Genomic DNA, 7,505 nt, shown 5'->3' with positions numbered 1-7,505 from the left:
AAAAAAAAAAAAAAAAAAAAAAAAAAAAAAAAAAAAAAAAAAAAAAAGCACCAGATGCTTCTTTCAAGCAGCATCTGTAATAATAAAAACTTCATGATTTTAAATGAGTGCTTAAAGTCCCTTCAGACCTGATGGGATTTTTATATCATTGGGTTTCGGTAAAACTGATCTAATAGAATAATTAATCCACTCGGAATGTTTTAAAGAGCCCTTTCCAGCAGCTGCCTCGAGAGAAGGAGGGAAAGGATAACTGGATCCAAAGCTTTTAAGTGCATTCCTGCCAGTTGTGCCGGAGCAGCTGCTGGGAGATGGAGCTTCAGTTCCACCTTCTGGCAGAATTTGCAGTTGCAAGTGCCTTTTAAGATCGGGATTTAAATTAAATATATATATATATATAAATATAATGTATATATTCAATTAATCCAAGGCTGAGATTGGGCTCCTTGTGAGCTCAAAGCTATGTCAGACAAATCACAAAGTCTGCATGTCAAGGGAAAAACTAATCAAAGCCTATTTGGAGACAAATAGTCAAAGAAATAATAGTCAGCCAGTAACTTTTGGCTGACTTAGCCCTAGGAATGACATTACTAGTGCTGCACTGGTGTGAGGGTTTTGTGCAATGATCTCAAAGCTTTACATTTATTACACTGGCAAGAGAAAGGGAAACCTCTTGTAGAGACTCAGGAGCTGCCAGAGGCCAGTCCAGAGCCTGGAAACAGGTGGGAGTGGAAATTTGGAGACGAGGCTGAGAGGTTCCTGGGTGGGGTCCCCGTGCTGTGCCCTGCTTGTTGGAGCACTGCAGGAGGCTGGAATGCCAGGGCTGGGGAACGGGACCGGCAGCAAATCCTGCAAGAATCCCCAGCGAAGATCCGAGTCAGATGTTCCCCCTCTGCCAGGGCTGCAGCCAGACTGAGGGGGCTGGAAAAGGAGCACATGGAAAAGGAGACCTTATCGAATCAGAATCACTGGGAAAAAGAGCCAGTGCCATCTGGCTGCTCCGGAGAGAGCTGGAGACCAGGCTGGCACTGCCTGTGCGCTCCTCCCTCCCTCCCCACGCATTCCTGGGACATTTCTAATCATAACTGTGAATGGCATCCCGCAGGGCCTTGCTGGGATCAGGTTCCCCTCTCCAAGAGCCTGGTCCTGGCTTTGGAGGCAGCAGAGCTCCAGCTAAAATCCACTGAAACACAGCCTGCCTTGCTGTGGGAGCTGGTGATTCGTGGGTTTGAACAGAACATCACTCAGACTTTCAGGGTATCACTGGATCTATTCAAGGCAGCAGGTTTTTAGGGAAGCCAGCAAAAGACAGGATTAAAATGATATATTCTTTGTCCTTTCTTCTGGATCATTCTACAGTAACACATAATCAGTTATGGAGAGCAAAAAGTAGGGTTATTTTCAAGAGGCCCACCTTGCTTTTCTCCCTCTTTAGCCTGGCATGTTCACACAATTCAGAGTGGATTGAAGTGATAAGGAGTAACTCAGCACATGGCCCTGTCTGCTCAGTTTATTATCCTGCATTCCTATCTGACTATCTAATCTAAGATGCTCTTAAAGGACCCATCACCAAAATATTGAAGTGCTGCCACGGGATCTAATTACTGATCTCCAGGAAGGAGCACTGGCTTTGCTGCAGAGGTGGAACAAACCCCCCTTAAATCTTTCTGAAGGCTCCAAAACATGAGTATAAAACACAGAACTGCCTCTCTTGTGAGTGCCTGTGAGCACTGAGTGCATGATGCAACATCAAACTATTGTTCTGTCAGAAACTGGGGTGTTGTTTTCCTCTGCACGAGACCATGAGTCACTGAAACTGTGCCCTGGCCAAGGAATGCTTTAGATTGGCCTGTGTTGTTCATCATTTTCTTTATTGGTTGGTTTTTCCCTGAGCTTGTGACCACAGAATCTGAGTGCCCTGAAAGTACTGCTAGATTCATTCTCCCAACATCCACAGACCAGACAACATTACCCTTTTCTTCACACGTGGGGAATGGGAGGCAAAGGTGAAGGATGAGATTTGTCCAGGGAAATAGGAGTGATTGCCAGGGCAGCACTCCAAATGCAACCAGATGTCTTGTGTCATAGTCCTTCCCTGCAGGATCTCTGCTCACCCAAACAGAGCACTTTGCCTTGTCTCCTGGCGAGCCAAGGACAGGTTCACCAGCTGGACCGAGTAGGATTTTCCCCAAAACACTGCCAAGCCTTGGCTGGGCACAGGCTGATTCAGGGTTTGGGTGGGTGGGTCAGTTTGCAGCCAAAAGTGAAACTATCAGAGCCAACTTCCATGGACAGAAACGTGACCCAGATAACCTGAACCTCAGCCCAGCCTTCTCACCCCAACTGTTCCAGTCACCCTCCTACCAAGCAGCACATTCCTACAGTCAGAGCACACATCTCAGTTATCCAGGGGCTCAGGGCAGATGTCCTTGGACAGCCCTGGGCAGTGATTTTGGGGTGAAACAGCACCTTCAGAAAAGCAAACCCAGAGCCTTCACTTGATGGCACCTGAAACAAAGAATTCACCCCTGTGCTGAGATGTGCCACTGTAAATTTGCATCTCATTGGAATGCTTTCAGCTTTAGCATCTCACTGCAGATTTAATAAGGCTGTTTGGTATTTCATTTCCAATGTTACAAATTTTACTAATTATTTTGGTTTTTTATTGCATTTATAAAAGTGATTTCTTAAAAAAAAATAGTTTGCAAACTTCTATGGAGAGCAGGATTAATTATCTGTAAAAACATACATTAGTCACTGGAGAGAGATTTTAAAATGTTTTATCTCATTCCATCCCCTGCCCTGGGCAGGGACACCTTCCATTTGCCCAGGTTGCTCCAAGCCCTGTCCAGCCTGGCCTTGGACACTTCCAGGGATGGGGCATCTTCCTCCCTGCATTCTCCCCAATCATGTCATTGCATTTGTTACTTTAAGAACACTAAAATATAAACCACTCCAGCCTAGAAGTGTTCAAGCTGGGAAGGACAAAAGAAGGACTTTAATGAAACTGGGACTAAGAGCTGAAAAAAATCAAACAAAACCATGGCAAGCTCAGCAAATCAACTCTAGCCCTGGGAGGGAGGTGGGGAGGTGGTGCTGTCAGAAAGGTGGGGAAAACGAGAGAAGTGCCTGCAGTCGGCACCACAACGGCCTTCAGCTCCTCAGTCCGGGATTCCCAGACCTGAATCCCTCTGCCTTCCAGGATGCCAAACCCACGATCCCCGTGCAAATCCATCCTCCTGTTCCATGGAGCGTCACCCACTGTGCCACCTCCGCTCTGCTGCAGCGTGCGAGGGTGTGACCTGAGCTCTGGGGGTACCAGCGGTGAGGGAGAGCTGGGATACCGCTGGATAACCGCTGGATACCGCTGGATAACCGCTGGATACCGCGGGATAACCGCTGGATACCGCTGGATACCGCTGGATACCGCGGGATGCCGAGCGCCACGCAGGCAGGGAACAGCAGGGGGAGGCATCAGGCCGGGATAAGCAGGGAGATGAGGCAAACCAAGGGCAGTTCCTGCCCTGTGCTGGCACACGAGACAATCCCCGAGGTCCCTCGGGGTCTCCCGCGAACACCTTCACCGTGGGGGACAGCGGGGCCTGAAGGTCACCGGGCATAAGGAATGGAAAGGGTTTACAGGTGATGGACAGACAGTCCTTGGTCAACTGCCTCGAGGGGCCAGAGCTGCTGTGGGGACAGGGACAGGCCCTTTGGGGGCATTTCTGAGAGCTGCTGATCTCCACTCTCAGGACTAAAGGACAAGGACAGTGATGCCAGCTGCCCCCCTGGGGGCAGGACACAGCTCTCCCCCTCCCAAAGCAGGGATGCTCCCAACCACATCTGGAATCACTTCCAGCAGCAGCTGGAAGCTGTCAGGAGCTGCAGTTGTTTAATTCCTCTGGGTCCACATCCTTTGGCACTGGGGAGCTGTCAGTGGCCCTCCAGCTGCTTGTCACATGGAACACTTGTGGTGGCACAGGGGGCACCAGCCTCATCTTCAGCCCTGCCCTGATGTGTCCAGCAAGGGGAAACAACTGTGGGAAGGTCACTGGAACAGCAAGAGGAATGAAAAGGAAAAGCTTTGAATACTCAAAGAGCCTAAAACAACAATCCTCTTCTAAGAATATTCTGAGTTGGAAGGGATCACCAAGTCCAGCTCTTAGCCCTGCTCAGGACACCCCAAGGGTCACATCACGTGCCTGAGAGAACAAATCTGCAATAGGAGAGAAAGGTTCAGTCTCACCACCAGTTTATCTCACCACCAGTTTATGTCACCACCAGGCACAAGTGAAGATTTCATTCCAATAAATACAAAAGATTTCATCCATATAGATCCAGAAGATTTCTTTCCAACAGATTCTTGCTGATTATCCCTGTGCTGAACTTTAAAGCCAATTCATTTTTTTGTGAGAAATCCATTCAGAAATCTCTTTGCAGCAGCTGCATATTTAACATTCTCTTGTGATACATCCTGGAAGAGGAAAGGACTATGAAAGCACCCAGGACAGACTTCTGTTCCACCTTTATATTCTTGTTACCTTGTGCTCTCTTACCAACACAGAATAGCTGGATTTTTCGTGGAAGATGCTCCTTTTTGTCCCCCTGTCTCTCTGCCATCATCTTTGCTTGCTCCTGGCACTGAAGGAGTTAAGCAGAGCGGACTGTGAGCACAAAGGACTGAGGTTTCTTGCTGATTATCCCAGCGCTGAACTTTAAAAGCTTTTAAAGCTGAACTTCCTCTGGAATCGCCGTTTGCATCTTCCCTTTCCGCCTCCAGCGATGCCCCCCAGGTCAGAGTCTCGACCCGGGATGGATGGGATTAGAGCAGGAGGGGGGTTGATGCCTGTTTGACTGGGATGGAGCTCCCTGGGCTAACAGGAAGCAGAGAAACGTGAGAAAAAAAAATGGAATAAAAATAATAGAAAGAACGTGGAGTGGTTCTGGGGGAAAGAGGAGCTGTGGAAGTGCGTGGGATGCACTGGGACAGCAGTGAGACCTACAGAAAATGCAAAGGGAAAGCACTAAAGCAGGAGCACATTCCAAAGGATGCTCTGAGGGCTCAGCTCGTGCTGCAGCGAACAGCCAGATGGCCACGCTTCCCAGAGAGACACTGCTGGGAAAGGAAATGGAGAGGGAAAGGGGGAGAGCAGGGTCACCGACACGGCACTGCCATTCCCAGCCAAAGAGGAAAAGGAAATGTAGATTAAGAGGGGCCTTCCCGGCCCCAGCCCCGGCTGAGCCAGAGCAGGCACAGAGGCAGAAGAAGCCAAAGAATGTCTTTGAACCTCTTGTGCTCATATATTTCTGTTGCCCTCTTCCTTCTCATTCTCCCCCACCATTTCAGCTCCCTCTTCTCTTCCTTGCACACCAGCCCTCTCTTTCCACTCCTGACAGTTCCCCCTGTGCTTTTCCAGAGTCCCAGAGCAATGATTTACAGCACCCTGGGCCACGTGTCAGGGTCTCATGTCCTCCCTTCCCCTGGAGCTCCCCAGCAGAGCTTCTCACAGGTCAAACAGAGGGGGAGCAGTGAGACAAGTCTTTACTCTTACAAAAAAAGGTGTTCTCTGGCATCTCCAAAGATCCACGGGATCTCCCAGGCTCATCTTCCCCATGGAAAGAGGGAAAATCAAACACTCTACTCTTTTAAAGTCCTGGAGGCTGGACTTCCTAGAACAGGACAATTATGGGAAACAATGTGAATTTTAGATTGCATCAGCTAGCTCAGGATTAGCTCAGACATCTTCTTGTAGTTGTCTCAGAACTCGTGATGTGATCTTGAATCAGTCGTCTGTCCTGCCGGTGTCTCAGTTTCCTTTGGAGCAGGGAACAATTCTGACCTTCCTCTGCATAGGACCCCCAAGACTTTGTGTTAAAAACAGCAAACCAGTTTAAAGACACGTTACTGGACGAATCAGATGCCATTCATGTCTTCTGTAATCAAGGTTTTAAAAGCTTCAGTCCTTCAAGCAGCGGTAAGAAGGCAAGAAACATCCCTGAATCCTGAAGCAGGAGGGTTTTGGTGCTGAGTCTTTACTAGGCTCTTTTTCTGGCTTGAGCTGTAGGTTACACACACTGAATATGGATTCTTTTATCCTATCCAGGTAGGATGGATCAAAGACAAGCTTGGACAGAAGGCAGAGAGATGAGAGAGTATTCTTTGCACATCATTTAGTGGTTCACAGACAGTGCTGACCCACGGGGTGAAGGGCAGCAGCAGGAAAGGCAGAATCAGAGCTACCTGGTGCCTCAGCCATCCTCAGCCAATAAAACAAAAAAAAACCCACAATATTGTTCTGTTTTGCTTTGATAAAGCTCCTTCATTGAATGGTATTGCATTAGCTGTGCATGGGCCCTGAGTCTTCAATTAAAATTAAATGACTCTGGGAAAACGAGGGAGCTGTGTTATATAGGAAGTGCCTGTCGAAAAGGCACGGAAAATTTGGGCATTAAATCAACATTAACCAAGTCCTTTTACTTTCTCCGCAGTTGGAAAGAGTCTCACGTGGAATAAAGCAGCAGGAGCTGAGTGTGCCGTGTTCAGGTACAGACTCCAAGCACTCCTGGAAAGCCAGTCCAGCCTTAGAGCTCCTCTCCAGTCCTGGACACCCCTCTGAGCTGCCAGAGTGCTCTGGGATCAGGGAAAGGGGCTGGAGCAGCCGATGGGAAGGGAAATAGTAGGAGCAGTGTGGGATTGTGAGTGGGATTCCTGGAGAAAGCAGTGCCAGGAGCCATCACTCAGGACCTGTTCCCAGCCAGGCTCACCAAGATTGTTCTGCCCAGGAATACAAAAATGGAAGAGACACAACCTTGGTGAGCAAAGGCTGCTGAGCAGAGGGACTCACAAAAACCAGGCTGCAGTTTGCACTCCCTCCACCCCCCTGAGAGTTTATTACACCAGGTTGATTCATCCTGGCTTAAAAAAAAAATAAAAAATAATATATTCAGAAAAGGGAAAACTAGACTGGGTTTGCTTTTTTCCTCTTTGTTCTGTACACCACCTTCTTTAGGTCGAGTGAGGAATTATTCCTTCTAAGCTTTTAATTTTAGCATCGCTGTTTGTAAATTGTTTTCCCTCTCCACGGAGGGAGATTAAAGCCTGCTGCGAGGAAGATGTTGGTAGTACTTCTGTCCCTGGGTGCCTGAATGACAGGGTGCAGCGCTTTGAGAAGTCAGCATTTTGAGGGCTGTTTGCTTTCATCCTTGCTTTCAATCTGCTTCAGAACCTGCTGACTAAGCAGGGAAAAATAAAGGCACTGGGGTGGAGGGGCTGGCTGAAGCAGGAGGAAGACAACAGCCTGCCATAACACCTTGTTAAAGGATCTCTTTTATACTGACACTGCTAATCATGTTGCAGATGGTTTTCCCCATCCCTTCAATCCCCTGAGCAGGAGCTGAATATTAAAAGGGCGGTTTCAGGGATAAAACAGCAAACCAGGTCCTGGCAAATTGTGAACCAGGCTCTGCAAATTTTATAGCCCATCTTTAGGAGGTCCCATCTTTAGGAG

This window comes from Empidonax traillii, unplaced genomic scaffold (genome assembly GCF_003031625.1).
Source record: "Empidonax traillii isolate 1590-97213 ecotype Southwest subspecies unplaced genomic scaffold, ASM303162v1 scaffold1205:size206528, whole genome shotgun sequence".
NCBI lineage: Eukaryota > Metazoa > Chordata > Aves > Passeriformes > Tyrannidae > Empidonax > Empidonax traillii.
This window is presented reverse-complemented; position numbering follows the sequence as displayed.